Below are 17,717 nucleotides of genomic sequence, written 5' to 3'. Positions count from 1 at the left end.
CCATGTGGAGAGGTGATCATTGAGGCGTCTGAAAGGGCTTAACACATGGGCCCCATCTGGGAAACAAACATTGACCCAAACAGGTGCCCTTAGGGATGAGCATGGGCTCAGATAGGGGGCCTGACCATTAAGGGGGCACAGCTTGAGAAACCTGAAAGAGCTGTAACTCATGGGCTCTATTTTTGGGATGAAAATTAGCCCAAACAACAGGGGTCCTTAAGGGTGAATCTGGGTTCAGATAGGGGGCCCAGATGAATTCTGGATAAAACCCACGCGGGGCCAGTAAGAGGAGTGAACATTGAGGGGTCTAAAGGGCCAAAAACGTGACACCCATTTAGTGATTAATGTTGGCCCAAAAGGGTGCCCTTAGAGGTGAGCCTTGGCTCAGATAGGGGCCCAGATGAATTTCGGATAAAACCCAGTAAGAGGGGCGAACAATGAGGGACCTGAAAGGCTTATATAGAATCTATATACTTATACTTATAGACCTATATCATATGTCTCTATGTACAGTGTAGACGCAGCTGTAGATCTGGCCCTACAATAGGAAAAACCCGCACACTATATATATATCAATGGTCTTTACGTGATTTTTCTATCTTCTCTGCTAAAGAACTGTAACAAGCAAACTGGCAGACGTGAGTCCCGTCAGTGCCAGAGAATGTCAGTTAGCTCAGGACTGAGTACAGTTTTACACATGCCAACGCTGATCCAGTTTCGATCTGCATGTTTTAACACACTCTAATGCAGACAATCCAGTTGTCCACAATGGATCTATATAATAATAGGCTTGTCTTCGAGTCCGAAGATTAGTGAGGAATGCGGTATTTCCCCTGGATGTGCATCCCCAGCTTTGACCTACATATTTTGCCACATTCAGGGTAAGCATAACCATCTATAGGCATATATAATATTTGCGTCTTCTTTATTCCCTCCTCCCCAGTAGAGGCTGAAATTTTAATGTCCATAATCTCCTGAATGCCGCCCCCCTACATAAAAAAACCTCCAACGGCCAACGGTGACGATCCAGAACTTCAAAAAGAAAAGTGAAGAGAATGCCAATGGGTTCTAAAACCATAAGACTAATTAAAAAAAAAATATATATAAATTACAATCCCAATAAGAGGAGAAATGGACCACCAGTGGGGAGAAATAACAGTCGTTAACATTCGCAGTTTCGACAGCATCCATTCTGACATCAATACCTTCATCACTACTGTTGTCTATCATCAGTCATATCAGTATCAAATAGTTTATTTTTCACATTAGATTTCTCCCTAGATTTAACGCAATGCTTTGATTTTATTTCCTCCATCATTGGTGATGATCTCGCGATCATACATTGTCCACTTTTTTTCCCCCTCTGTTGGTTTGCTTGCGAGGAGCAGCTTAATATAGGATAGCCTGCAAATATATTTCAGGTGAAGCTGCATCTGAAGATACTGTATGGACTAATACAGTGATGCCCAAAGTACGGCCCGCGGGCCAACTTGGTTTCATCCGGCCCGCCGAAACGTCGGCACAAAAAGTAGAAAATCCTCCTTTCTTCAAAAAAGTTGAAAATGTATCTTTATCTTCGTTAGGGCCCTCACTTTTTCTGTGATGGATTGGTACCATGACGTTTAACGAGTGTGCGTTTATGAGTTTATGAAATGGAACTCTGAATGTAGAGTCTACTAGAAAAAGTCAACATAATTGTTTTGTAAAGAAAGTCTGACTGTTTCAGAAACAACAACATATACAGCGGCAATATAAAACAAATATGAAGGCCTTCTTGGTTTGATCCGCTTTATTAAAGATTGGTCAAACTACGCCAAGAGATTGGAGGTTCGATGGAAATATTTACCAAAAAGAGATACGAAAATAAGTTGGTGATAAAGTTAACTAAAATGTTGCTCATATTTTATGTAGAGAAATGAAGCCATTTTTTGATGCGTAAAAAATGATATACTTTAAATATCCCATTAAATTAATGTAAATACTAGATCCAATAGTTTTAAATCGTTTCAGGTGAATTTTGATTTCATTTTTTTTTTTTTTTTACCTTTTTGTTGATGTGGCTGGCGACACGCGTGTCGAAAGTTAAAATGGCCGAATTAGATTGAGCATCACTGGCTAACACATTAATTGATATGTCCCCTTTTAAAACTACGTCGCAATTTAAGATACTGTCAGGAGTTTTGGTCAGAACTAACACATTAATTGACGTTTCCTTTTGTGGAGATGCATCGGAAGCAAAAGGAGTGTCAGTGTTTGGTAATGTTGAGCTGAAATGTGCCCTTAGTCTTGCATTATTTATGTCTGGAAATTCTGGGTCTGCAAGCATAGCCCTGTCTGTTACGTCCGAAGGCAGAAATTCTTCCTCAGAAAATATGTCTTAATCTAGAAGCCACACACCACTAGTTTTAAAACCAAATAAACTATCTTGTTTTGTAGCAGAGAAAAGCCGTGCCTCCAATGATAAATGGACAGAGTTTGCACAGCATGTTTTATTTGCCAAGACTCTGCAAGATTATTGAAGGCCACTTTCATTAGTCCTAATATAGTGCGGTCAAGTGGCTGTAACTTATGACTTGTATGAGGTGGTAGGGTAATAATATGAATGTTATTTCTTTTAACTCATTCTAGGGCAGCATATGAAAGATGGATTAGGATTAGGGGTAGATTTTAGTTGACCAATCATATTTTATAAAATGGTGCATAACTTGAAGAAAACTGTCACTGGTAGAAGACAGACAGACGGGTAGAAGACATACAGATAGGTAGAAGACAGACAGATAGAATACAGACAGGTAGAAGACAGACATGTAGAAGACAGACAGACAGACAGGTAGAAGAAAGACAGTAGAAGACACAGACAGACAGGTAGAAGACAGATAGATAGGTAGAAGATAGACAGGTAGAAGATAGACAGGTAGAAGATAGACAGGTAGAAGACACACAGGTAGAAGATAGACAGGTAGAAGACACACAGGTAGAAGACAGACAGGTAGAAGATAGACAGGTAGAAGACACACAGGTAGAAGACAGACAGACAGGTAGAAGACAGACAGACAGGTAGAAGATAGAGAGACAGACAGGTAGAAGACAGACAGTAGAAGACACAGACAGACAGGTAGAAGACAGACAGGTAGAAGACAGACAGTAGAACACACAGACAGACAGGTAGAAGACAGACAGTAGAAGACACAGACAGACAGGTAGAAACAGGTAGAAGACAAACAGGTAGAAGACAGACATTTAGAAGACAGACAGACATTTAGAAGACAGATAGACAGGTAGAAGACAGACAGACAGGTAGAAGACAGACAGTAGAAGACACAGACAGACAGGTAGAAGACAGTCAGGTAGCAGAGAGAAGACAGGTAGAAGACAGACAGACAGGCAGAAGACAGATAGTTTAAGAAACAGACAGACAGACAGATAGGTAGAAAACAGACTTGTAGAAGACAGACATGTAAGTAGAAGATAGACATGTAGGTAGAAGATAGACATGTAAAATACAGACATGTAGAAGACAGACAGACAGGTAGAAGACAGACAGTAGAAGACACAGACAGACAAACAGGTAGAACACATACAGTAGAAGACACAGACAGACAGGTAGAAGACAGACAGATAGGTAGAATACAGACAGGTAGAAGACAGACAGGTAGAAGACAGACAGGTAGAAGACAGACATGCAGTAGAAGACACAGACAGACAAGTAGAAGATAAACAGAAAGACAGACAGATAGGTAGAAGAAAGACAGGTAGAAGACAGACAGACAGGTAGTAGACAGACAGACAGAAAAACAGGTAGAAGACAGACAGACAGGTGGAAAACAGACAGACAGATAGAAGACAGACAGGTAGAAGACAGATAGAAGACATATAGACGGAACTCTAGGCTCATAATCACTAAGTCCCCACTACTGAACAATTCTAGCACGCACTCCAGGACACGAGAATATGTCTTCTACCCGTCTGTCTGTCTTCTACCAGTGACGCAACTTCTCTTTTGAAGGAGCGTCTGTGATTCATAAGACTTAGAAGACAGAAGACAAATTATTTAATTTAAAAAAGACAAAAAACTTATGCTTAGTATGCTTAGTATGAAGTCATTAATGATGGAAATTCTTATAATAATTATAATAATTTATAGGCTTATAGCGCTGTCACATCCGATATTTAATGAAAGGAGATTTATATTTAAATAATGGGTCATGATATATTCATATACAATTAGCGTTTCTGAGAATGTACTTGTAAGTGCCTCTCTAACTTCTGCATTCTCTTCTTTCAATAGAATGGGTTGCCTTTCAATAGAATGGGTTGCCTAAGTCAGCCAGGAAAACCAATGACTTAGCAAATTTTAAGTCACAGATCAACATGCATGACTAGATTGACACATGAAATGCATAGGACGTAACTATCTTATTTTTTTTTGAAGAAACGTCTGTAATCTATAAGTAATACCAAAAAAGTTTAAAACTCATTAAGGCTGCTATTGATTGTTTATAGTTTTCAGACTACATGCATGTATAAATAAAATATATTATTTGTGAAAAAACAAGTCCTTTTACGTTTAAAGTGCCTTTTAATTGTGGAACCTTTCAACATAACATATATACACGGCACACGTTATATACAGATACCCAACTTCACTCGCTGACTTCCTCTCTTCTTGTTTACACACTAGTCACTTTCCCTATGTCCCCTAACTCTCCGATACCCAACACTTGACCGTGTGTCACGGTTGACCACCCACAGTAACCATGTCACAACAAGCATAAATCGATGCGTTATCAAACTGTATATGTTTTGAAGAGAATTAGGCTCCTATGGGCGTAGCCGGGAGGATGGGGGATTCAAATCATCACTTGCCTCAGATCTCATAGTCTGAAAAGGAAACTTTACTTAATGCCCCAGTGCAGCCAACTTAAGTAAACTACAGTCACCGGATTTCCTAAGCGTAGCCAAAAGGGGTTTTGTGGTTATCCCCCCTCCAATACAAAAACTAAAGCAAAACTATAGTTACCATTTTCTACCAGTCGCTGGACTCCATTAATTAAGTGCAGTGAATAAAAGATTTGGTTTATGAATTTTTTTGCGGAAGAGTAGCAAGCTAACTGCACTGTAGATAGGCTACCTCAGAATATGAATTTTTTTAAAGCTTAAAATAACGGAAATAATGCTTGGATCTGGGGCGAAGCCTCGGACCCAGCTGGGGGAGCTGACTGCCTAGCTGTTCTTGGTGGTGTGTACTGTCTTTCCACTAATTAAAAGAACCTACTCTAGGCTAAAATAAACGCCCGAAAGAATGAAAAGTTAGAATGTAATGAAGATTAATTACATACATATACATTGCAGAAAGGGGTAGAAAAAAAATCCCCCCACCGAAAAACGACCATGATATGACGCCATTCATTTGTGGGCCGGTTTGTATGGTAATGCCCGGGCCGATTTTGATACCCAGTCCGCCCCTGATCCCGACTCTAACATTGTTGTGTTTTCTGAGTGGTTGGAAAACCTTCTCACAGAGACCCCTCCCTCCACTGGTCCACTATATAGATTGGACCATTACTAATTAGTAATTTAAAAAAACACAATCATAAACTTGTTCATAACCAGTGCATTGAACAATGAAGTTACAATATGCAAGCCTTCAAAAAAAAGTGTAAATGTGCGTTACATTAAAAGATTTCAAACAATTACAATGTGTAGTTTTACTAAGAAAGTTTGTCCTCAGTTTGATGCTCCCACCATCTGATGGCCCGTGCGGCCCGCAACACCCGCACATAGATTGCTTCGCCACTGGCCTACGGTAGTGTGTTGTCTAATGTGTGCGACAGACTGACAACAGCGACAGGCGGTTGTTCATTCTTTATTTCATCTTTCAAATTATTTTTAGTTTTTTCTTTTCTTTCTTTTTTTTTTAATTAAATACGCCAATGTGTGTAAGTGTGTAGGCCTATGTTGATGTGTACTGATACACTGACACTACTAGACATCTTTTTGATTATAATGTCAATATAAATAGCCAACCTGAGCAGATCTTACAACAGGTCACGTGATCTCGAAATTCTCGTGCGCTCGAACCTATTACATTTTTCACGGACCCACGGCGCTAGAGCTCTTTGCATCGAGGCATTTTTTTTTTGTTTTTAACAAGAAAATTGTGCCGTAAAATATTTGAATTCTAGATAAAGAAAAAATTTCCTATAGACTTAAAGCTAACCCTAGGCTTATTAAGAATGTAGACATTATCGTTATCAATTAGGTAAGCCTACTTATTTATTATTATTCATTCATAACTGATTAATTGAATGAAATTATAAATCTCCCTCTTAAGCTAGACTTTATAATAAAGTAAAAGTTTAGTAGACTAGTAGACATTTTCATCGAATGGATTAGAATTTTAAATTAAGATTCAACTAATAGACTTTCATTCAATATCTAGGTCTAGATGTCCTTCTGTATCTTATTAAAGATTACAATCTAAGAAAGTCACAAAGAAAATTTGAGAAGTGAAAAAATTAGTAAGAAGGAAAGTTCCATAACTCTTGTCTAAATCATTGAAAAGTCCGCGCAACGCGAATTTTGAAAGTAGTCGAGGTCTAGATCTACTAGATCTAGAATCTAGATCTATTATTTCATTTTTGTACAGAAATAGAAAATGCAGATCAGAATCTAGTTATAATCATTGGAATTAGTTTACCTGACTAGATACACAGAAACAGATTTCTAGTATATTTTACATTAATGCAGCATAAAAAACATTTCTTTACATTCTATTCTTTAGGTTCGTACTACTAGATTCTAAATTGATTAAAATTCTTTTTTTTTTTCTAGTAATCATTTGTCACAAGTCAAGTCCAAGGTCCTCGAAGCTCGCTAAGATCTTCCCTTGTGTCTGAGTTGGAACACTACACTGACAGACACAAGAAATTGTACTAGATCTCATCTATAGATCTCTAGAGTCTGAGATCTATCTAGACTAGAACATGAAACGATCAAAATCAATGTGCTCAGCAAGCTGAGGAGTATTGACAGTAGTGTAAGTATACTATTACAAATGTACATTTAAAATTAGCCTAAATGTAATTTTTAACTTAGAATGCAATTTCACAACTTTGACCTTTAGACTTTTAGATGCACACTTGGGCATTGACACGTGTGTGTGTTTCAGTGAAATTCAATATTTCATTCAAAAACAATGAAATGATGTGTGTACATAAACTAACATTCAATTTGATCCTCTTAGGGCTGATTTAAACATTTCTCTATTGCATTACATTTTTGTTTATCTTTAAAATTGTGTCTGTGTTCTCAAAGTACCTTAACTCTTACATGTCTTGGGTTTTCATTTATCTCCTTGTTATTGCATTTTTTCCTTTGCAATTAATTGCTTTTTATCAATGCCTTTTAACATTTATACCAAAAAGTTTTATTTTGGATGCTTGAAACACCTACAATGGATTGTTTATATTCATATTTAGAACATTGCTTTAAAAGTTACTAATAGCTAATTCTAGAGATGTTTTAGACAAATACACATGAAATATAGACATTTAACTCATGCTTGGTTCTTCTATCTACTTTATTGCCTATTTACTTAATTACACATTACCTTTATTTATATTTTATTCTTTATATATTTATACAAACATTAGGTGCTTGAAACACTTAATGGTTACTTAATATTTATGTGTACTACAATTGTTTGCAACACCTATATCAACTTAATTCACATTCTTTTCTATTAATAAATAGTATTATAGTCTTAGTAATCAAATGCTATCATTATACTGTTTAATGTATACCAAATGTTAATTAAAAATGTTCCTAAAATAGGAAAACCACTAACAACTCCTACTTTTATCTTTTTATTGCATTATTTCTTTTGTAATTAAATGCTATTTTCAGGCTATTTTCAAGCATATCAAATATTATATGGTTGAAATTCTAGAGATGTTTTAGACAAATACACATGAAATATAGACATTTAACTCATGCTTGGTTCTTCTTTCTACTTTATTGCATCTTTACTTAATTACACATTACCTTTATTTATATTTTTTTCTTTATATATTTATACAAACATTAGGTGCTCGAAACACTTAATGGTTACTTAATATTTATGTGTACTACAATTGTTTGCAACACCTATATCAAATTAGTTCACATTCTTTTCTATTTATAAATAGTATTATAGTCTTAGTAATCAAATGCTATCATTATACTGTTTAATGTATACCAAATGTTAATTAAAAATGTTCCTAAAATAGGAAAACCACTAACAACTCCTACTTTTATCTTTTTATTGCATTATTTCTTTTGTAATTAAATGCTATTTTCAGGCTATTTTCAAGCATATCAAATATTATATGGTTGAAATTCTAGAGATGTTTTAGACAAATACACATGAAATATAGACATTTAACTCGTGCTTGGTTCTTCTTTCTACTTTATTGCATCTTTACTTAATTACACATTACCTTAATTTATATTTTTTTCTTTATATATTTATACAAACATTAGGTGCTCGAAACACTTAATGGTTACTTAATATTTATGTGTACTACAATTGTTTGCAACACCTATATCAAATTAGTTCACTTTCTTTTCTATTTATAAATAGTATTATAGTCTTAGTAATCCAATGCTATCATTATACTTTTTAATGTATACCAAATGTGAATTAAAAATGTTTCTAAAATAGGAAAGCCACTAACAACTCCTACTTTTATCTTTTTAATGCATTATTTCTTTTGTAATTAAATGCTATTTTCAGGCCACTAAGCATATCAAATATTAGATGGTTGAAATTCTATAGATGTTTTAGACAAATACACATGAAATATAGACATTTAACTCATTCTTGGTTCTTCTATCTACTTTATTGGGTCTTTACTTAATTACACATTACCTTAATTTATATTTTATTCTTTACATATTTATACAAACATTAGGTGCTTGAAACACTTAATGGTTACTTAATATTTATGTGTACTACAATTGTTTGCAACACCTATATCAACTTAATTCACTTTCTTTTCTATTTATAAATAGTATTATAGTCTTAGTAATCAAATGTTATTATATTTTTTAATGTATACCAAATGTTAATTAAAAATGTTCCTAAAATAGGAAAGCCACTAACAACTCCTACTTTTATCTTTTTATTGCATTATTTCTTTTGTAATTAAATGCTATTTTCAGGCTATTTTCAAGCATATCAAATGGTTGAAATTCTAGAGATGTTTTTGAGACAAATACACATGAAATATAGACATTTAACTTGTGCTTGGTTCTTCTATCTACTTAATTGCGTCTTTACTTAATTACACATTACCTTTATTTATATTTTATTCTTTATATATTTATACAAACATTAATGGTTTCTTAATATTTATGTGTACTATAATTGTTTGCAACACCTATATCAAATTAGTTCATTTTCTTTTCTATTTATAAATAGTATTATAGTCTTAGTAATCAAATGCTATCATTATACTGTTTAATGTATACCAAATGTGAATTAAAAATGTTCCTAAGATAGGAAAGCCACTAACAACTCCTACTTTTATCTTTTTATTGCATTATTTCTTTTGTGATTAAATGCTATTTTCAGGCTACTAAGCATATCAAATATTAGATGGTTGAAATTCTAGAAATGTTTTAGACAAATACACATGAAATATAGACATTTAACTCATGCTTGGTTCTTCTATCTACTTTATTGCGTCTTTACTTAATTGCACATTACCTTTATTTATATTTTATTCTTTATATATTTATACAAACATTAGGTGCTTGAAACACTTAATGGTTACTTAATATTTATGTGTACTACAATTGTTTGCAACACCTATATCAACTTAATTCACATTCTTTTCTATTTATAAATAGTATTATAGTCTTAGTAATCAAATGTTATCATTATACTTTTTAATGTATACCAAATGTTAATTAAATATGTTCCTAAAATAGGAAAGCCACTAACAACTACTACTTTTATCATTTTATTGCATTATTTCTTTTGTAATTAAATGCTATTTTCAGGCTTTTTTCAAGCATATCAAATATTAGAAGGTTGAAATTCTAGAGATGTTTTAGACAAATACACATGAAATATAGACATTTAACTCATGCTTGGTTCTTCTTTCTACTTTATTGCATCTTTACTTAATTACACATTACCTTTATTTATTTTATTCTTTATATATTTATACAAACATTAGGTGCTTGAAACACTTAATGGTTACTTAATATTTATGTGTACTACAAATGTTTGCAACACCTATATCAAATAAGTTCACTTTCTTTTCTATTTATAAATAGTATTATAGTCTTAGTAATCAAATGCTATCATTATACTTTTTAATGTATACCAAATGTTAATTAAAAATGTTCCTAAAATAGGAAAGCCACTAACAACTCCTACTTTTATCTTTTTATTGCATTATTTCTTTTGTAATTAAATGCTATTTTCAGGCTATTTTCAAGCATCTCAAATATTAGAAGGTTGAAATTCTAGAGATGTTTTAGACAAAGACACATGAAATATAGACATTTAACTCATGCTTGGTTCTTCTATCTACTTTATTGCGTCTTTACTTAATTACACGTTACCTTAATTATATTTTATTCTTTATATATTTATACAAACATTAGGTGCTCGAAACACTTAATGGTTACTTAATATTTATGTGTACTACAATTGTTTGCAACACCTATATCAAATAAGTTCACTTTCTTTTCTATTTATAAATAGTATTATAGTCTTAGTAATCAAATGCTATCATTATACTTTTTAATGTATACCAAATGTTAATTAAAAATGTTCCTAAAATAGGAAAGCCACTAACAACTCCTACTTTTATCTTTTTATTGCATTATTTCTTTTGTAATTAAATGCTATTTTCAGGCTATTTTCAAGCATATCAAATATTATATGGTTGAAATTCTAGAGATGTTTTTGAGACAAATACACATGAAATATAGACATTTAACTCATGCTTGGTTCTTCTATCTACTTAATTGCGTCTTTACTTAATTACACGTTACCTTAATTATATTTTATTCTTTATATATTTATACAAACATTAGGTGCTCGAAACACTTAATGGTTACTTAATATTTATGTGTACTACAATTGTTTGCAACACCTATATCAACTTAGTTCACTTTCTTTTCTATTTATAAATAGTATTATAGTCTTAGTAATCAAATGCTATCAATATACTTTTTAATGTATACCAAATGTGAATTAAAATTGTTCCTAAAATAGGAAAGCCACTAACAACTCCTACTTTTATCTTTTTATTGCATTATTTCTTTTGTAATTAAATGCTATTTTCAGGCTATTTTCAAGCATATCAAATATTAGATGGTTGAAATTCTAGAGATGTTTTTGAGACAAATACACATGAAATATAGACATTTAACTCATGCTTGGTTCTTCTATCTACTTTATTGCGTCTTTACTTAATTACACATTACCTTTATTTATATTTTATTCTTTATATATTTATACAAACATTAGGTGCTTGAAACACTTAATGGTTACTTAATATTTATGTGTACTACAATTGTTTGCAACACCTATATCAACTTAGTTCACTTTCTTTTCTATTTATAAATAGTATTATAGTCTTAGTAATCAAATGCTATCATTATAATTTTTAATGTATACCAAATTTTAATTAAAAATGTTCCTAAAATAGGAAAGCCACTAACAACTCCTACTTTTATCTTTTTATTGCATTATTTCTTTTGTAATTAAATGCTATTTTCAGGCTATTTTCAAGCATATCAAATATTATATGGTTGAAATTCTAGAGATGTTTTTGAGACAAATACACATGAAATATAGACATTTAACTTGTGCTTGGTTCTTCTATCTACTTAATTGCGTCTTTACTTAATTACACATTACCTTTATTTATATTTTATTCTTTATATATTTATACAAACATTAGGTGCTCGAAACACTTAATGGTTTCTTAATATTTATGTGTACTACAATTGTTTGCAACACCTATATCAACTTAATTCACTTTCTTTTCTATTTATAAATAGTATTATAGCCACTAACAACTCCTACTTTTATCTTTTTATTGCATTATTTCTTTTGTAATTAAATGCTATATTTTCTTGCCACTAAGCATATCAAATATTATATGGTTGAAATTCTAACACATAGCAAATATTAGGTGGTTGAAGCGTGTATGAAATACTAGATGGTTGAAACACAATCTTATATAAACTCTTACTTAATTTCTTTTTTTAATGCATTGTTTATTCGCATATCATTTTATTGCATGATGTTTCCTTTATAGCCAAATGCAATGAAATATACATTTACTGTGATGTTTCACAAAGCCAAAATTAACTCATACTTAGTTCTTCTATTTACTTTATTGCTTTTTTTTTTACTTCATTACAAAATACCTTTTTATATTTAATACAAACATTAGGTGCTTGAAACACTTGATGTGTACTTATTATTATATTTATATGTACTACAATTGTTTGCATAGCCTATATCAACTACTTAGTTCACTTTACTTTCTATCATTTGTAAATATTTTCTTAGTTATCAAATGTTATCTTTATACTTTTTAAGGTATACTAAATGCTAATTAGTAATGTTCTTACAATAAATAGGAATGCCACTAACAACTTCTACTTTGATCTTATCTCCAATTTATTGCATTGTTTCTTTTGTAATTGAATGTTATTATTAGGCCACTAAGCGTATATCGAATTTTAGATGGTTGAAACACATATAAAATATTAGATGGTAGAAACACTTATCAAATATAAACTCTTTCTTTTATCTTATTTTATTTCTCTTATTTAATGCATTGTTTATTTGCTATTAAATTTATTGCATGATTTTTTCTTTTCTAATCAAATGCAATGAAATATTGACATTTACTGTTATGTTTTGCATAGCCAATATTAATTAGTCTCTCTACTTTGCCTTTTTACTTTATTACAAGATACCTTTTATATTTAATAAAAATTAGATGCTTGAAAGACTTGATGATACTTGGTAGAACAACTAACAACTTCTACTTTGATCATATCTTCTTTTTATTTCATTATTGTTTTTTTTTTTTTAAATGAATGCTATTTAGAGGCCACTAAGCATATCAAATTAGGTGGTTGAAACGCAAAATATAAATTTACTTCATCTTACTCTATTTCTTATTTAATGCATTGTTTATTTGCTATTAAATTTATTGCATGTTTCCTTTATAACCAAATGCAATGAAATTTAGACATTTACTGTGATATTTTGCAAAGCCAAAAATAACTTGTTCTTGGCTCTTCTATTTACTTAATTGCCTTATTTACTTTATTACAAAATACTTTTGAGATGCTTGAAATACTTGATACCACAATAGTTTGCTAAAGCCTATATCAACTTATTAGTTTACAGTTTACTTTTTCTATTTATAAATGGTATTATCTTCTTAGTATTAAAATCTTACCTTTATACTTTTTAATATAAACTAAATGCTAATTAGAAATATTCTCACAATTAATAGAAATGCAACTATCAATTTCTACTTTTATCTTATCTTCAGTTTATTGCATTGTTTTTTTTGTAATGGAATGCTATTTTCAGGCCACTAAGCATATCAAATATTGATGTTAGAGATGTTCTTGAAATTAATAGGAATGCCTCTATCAACTCCTGCTTTGGTCTACAGGTGCAGCAAACAGGATTTGTTTTTAAATAAAAAAATAGATATAAAAGTTTAAATATTTTGTTGCTTTGCATACTTGCGCAGTTCCCTTGTACTTTTGTTTCAGTTGATGTACAACTTTGAAGTTGCCTTTGAAAAGTGTCTGGGAATCAGTGCGAATCCAAGTTAGAGAGATGCAGCATATATAACAAAGTATTATTGGCAATTCTAATTTTAAATGGATAACATGCATTTTTTTAAACAGCTTTTGTATACTTAGGTGTGTCTGGAATCAAGTGCAGAAGCTATAGAGTAGGTGTAGAATTCACAAACCAGATATTTTTGGCAAGTATTTTTTTCAAAATTATTATATAACAGAAACATCTACCTTGGAAACCAATGCTGGAAATCCCTTACTATATATTTTGGCAAGTAGTTTTTTAAATTGAATTTATAAGATATTAAAAATTTAGAACAACTTTTTGTTTCTGTTAGTCTGCATACTGTCCCTTTTTTATTTTCAGCTGATGTATTTCTGTGGGAGAAAGAAAAGATTTACAGAAATCCCTTGCCAGATGCTAGAAATCTGATGATGGAAATCCCTTGAAAGAAATTTTGGCAAGACTACCTCTACCTCAGAAACCTATGCTGGAAATCCCTTTCTATATATTTTGGCAAGTAGTTTTCAAATTAAATTTATAAGATATTAATAATCTAGAACAACTTTTTGTTTCTGTTAGTCTGCATACTGTCCCTTTTTTATTTTCAGCTGATGTATTTGTGTGGAAGAAAGAAAAGATTTACAGAAATCCCTTGCCGGATGCAAGAAATCTGATGCTGGAGATCCCTTGAGAGAAGTTTTGGCAAGACTTACAGAAACCTCTACCTCAGAAACCAATGCTGGAAATCACTTGCTATATATTTTGGCAAGTAGTTTTCAAATTAAATTTATAAGATATTAATAATCTAGAACAACTTTTTGTCTCTGTTAGTCTGCATACTGTCCCTTTTTTATTTTCAGCTGATGTATTTCTGTGGAAGAAAGAAAAGATTTACAGAAATCCCTTGCCAGATGCTAGAAATCTGATGATGGAAATCCCTTGAGAGAAGTTTTGGCAAGACTTACAGAAACCTCTACCTCAGAAACCAATGCTGGAAATCCCTTTCTATATACTTTGGCAAGTAGTTTTCAAATTAAATTTATAAGATATTAATAATCTAGAACTTTTTGTTTCTGTTAGTCTGCATTCTGTCCCTTTTTTATTTTCAGCTGATGTATTTCTGTGGAAGAAAGAAAAGATTTACAGAAATCCCTTGCCAGATGCTAGAAATCTGATGATGGAAATCCCTTGAGAGAAGTTTTGGCAAGACTTACAGAAACCTCTACCTCAGAAACCAATGCTTGAAATCCCTTTCTATATACTTTGGCAAGTAGTTTTCAAATTAAATTTATAAGATATTAATAATCTAGAACTTTTTGTTTCTGTTAGTCTGCATTCTGTCCCTTTTTTATTTTCAGCTGATGTATTTCTGTGGAAGAAAGAAAAGATTTACAGAAATCCCTTGCCAGATGCTAGAAATCTGATGATGGAAAACCCTTGAGAGAAGTTTTGGCAAGACTTACAGAAACCTCTACCTCAGAAGCCAATGCTGGAAATCCCTTGAAAGAAATTTTGGCAAGACTTACAGAAACCTCTACTTTGGAAACCAATGCTGGAAATCCCTTACTATATATTTTGGCAAGTAGTTTTTTTTTATTGAATTTATAAGATATTAAAAATCTAGAACAAATTTTTGTTTCTGTTAGTCTGCATACTGTCCCTTTTTTATTTTCAGCTGATGTATTTGTGTGGAAGAAAGAAAAGATTTACAGAAATCCCTTGCCAGATGCTAGAAATCTGATGATGGAAATCCCTTGAAAGAAATTTTGGCAAGACTACCTCTACCTCAGAAACCTATGCTGGAAATCCCTTTCTATATATTTTGGCAAGTAGTTTTCAAATTAAATTTATAAGATATTAATAATCTAGAACAACTTTTTGTTTCTGTTAGTCTGCATACTGTCCCTTTTTTATTTTCAGCTGATGTATTTGTGTGGAAGAAAGAAAAGATTTACAGAAATCCCTTGCCGGATGCAAGAAATCTGATGCTGGAGATCCCTTGAGAGAAGTTTTGGCAAGACTTACAGAAACCTCTACCTCAGAAACCAATGCTGGAAATCACTTGCTATATATTTTGGCAAGTAGTTTTCAAATTAAATTTATAAGATATTAATAATCTAGAACAACTTTTTGTTTCTGTTAGTCTGCATACTGTCCCTTTTTTATTTTCAGCTGATGTATTTGTGTGGAAGAAAGAAAAGATTTACAGAAATCCCTTGCCAGATGCTAGAAATCTGATGATGGAAAACCCTTGAGAGAAGTTTTGGCAAGACTTACAGAAACCTCTACCTCAGAAGCCAATGATGGAAATCCCTTGAAAGAAATTTTGGCAAGACTTACAGAAACCTCTACTTTGGAAACCAATGCTGGAAATCCCTTACTATATATTTTGGCAAGTAGTTTTTTAAATTGAATTTAGAAGATATTAAAAATCTAGAACAATTTTTTGTTTCTGTTAGTCTGCATACTGTCCCTTTTTTATTTTCAGCTGATGTATTTGTGTGGAAGAAAGAAAAGATTTACAGAAATCCCTTGCCAGATGCTAGAAATCTGATGATGGAAATCCCTTGAAAGAAGTTTTGGCAAGACTTACAGAAACCTCTACCTCGGAAACCAATGCTGGAAATCACTTGCTATATATTTCGGCAAGTAGTTTTCAAATTGAATTTATAAGATATTAATAATCTAGAACATTTTTTTTGTTTCTGTTAGTCTGCATTCTGTCCCTTATTTATTTTCAGCTGATGTATTTGTGTGGAAGAAAGAAAAGATTTACAGAAATCCCTTGCCAGATGCTAGAAATCTGATGATGGAAATCCCTTGAAAGAAATTTTGGCAAGACTACCTCTACCATGGAAACCAATGCTGGAAATCCCTTACTATATATTTTGGCAAGTAGTTTTTTCAAATTGAATTGATAAGATATTAAAAATCTAGAACAACCTTTTGTTTCTGTTAGTCTGCATACTGTACCTTTTTTATTTTCAGCTGATGTATTTGTGTGGAAGAATGAACATAGATTTACAGAAATCCCTTGCCGGATGCAAGAAATCTGATGATGGAAATCCCTTGAGAGAAGTTTTGGCAAGACTTACAGAAACCTCTACCTCAGAAACTAATTCTGGAAATCCCTTGCTATATATTTTGGCAAGTAGTTTTTCAAATTGAATTTATAAGATATTAATAATCTAGAACATTTTTTTGTTTCTGTTAGTCTGCATTCTGCCCCTTTTTTATTTTCAGCTGATGTATTTCTGTGGAAGAAAGAAAAGATTTACAGAAATCCCTTGCCAGATGCTAGAAATCTGATGATGGAAATCCCTTGAAAGAAATTTTGGCAAGACTACCTCTACCTCAGAAACCTATGCTGGAAATCCCTTACTATATATTTTGGCAAGTAGTTTTTTAAATTGTATTTATAAGATATTAATAATCTAGAACAATTTTTTGTCTCTGTTAGTCTGCATACTGTCCCTTTTTTATTTTCAGCTGATGTATTTGTGTGGAAGAAAGAAAAGATTTACAGAAATCCCTTGCCAGATGCTAGAAATCTGATGATGGAAATCCCTTGAGAGAAGTTTTGGCAAGACTTACAGAAACCTCTACCTCAGAAACCAATGCTGGAAATCCCTTTCTATATACTTTGGCAAGTAGCTTTCAAATTAAATTTATAAGATATTAATAATCTAGAACTTTTTGTTTCTGTTAGTCTGCATACTGTCCCTTTTTTTTTTTCAGCTGATGTATTTGTGTGGAAGAAAGAAAAGATTTACAGAAATCCCTTGCCAGATGCTAGAAATCTGATGATGGAACTCCCTTGAGAGAAGTTTAGGCAAGACTTACAGAAACCTCTACCTCAGAAACCAATGCT

At 32.1% G+C, this 17,717-nt stretch overlaps 1 long non-coding RNA gene across 1 annotated transcript in view; it reads left to right on the top strand.

Annotated features, from left to right (window-relative positions):
* The window catches only part of LOC129923150 (uncharacterized), a 48,813-nt gene that overhangs the window by 4,340 nt on the left and 26,756 nt on the right, over positions 1–17,717 (top strand). The window contains exon 2 of the long non-coding RNA XR_008775096.1: positions 6,835–7,039. This is a non-coding gene — a long non-coding RNA (uncharacterized LOC129923150). The remainder of the gene's footprint in view (positions 1–6,834; positions 7,040–17,717) is intronic.

The sequence above is a fragment of the Biomphalaria glabrata genome, chromosome 15, assembly GCF_947242115.1.
Source record: "Biomphalaria glabrata chromosome 15, xgBioGlab47.1, whole genome shotgun sequence".
Taxonomy (NCBI): Eukaryota; Metazoa; Mollusca; class Gastropoda; family Planorbidae; genus Biomphalaria; species Biomphalaria glabrata.
The sequence above is the reverse complement of the archived record's forward strand: the minus strand, read 5'-3'. Positions and strand labels throughout refer to the sequence as shown.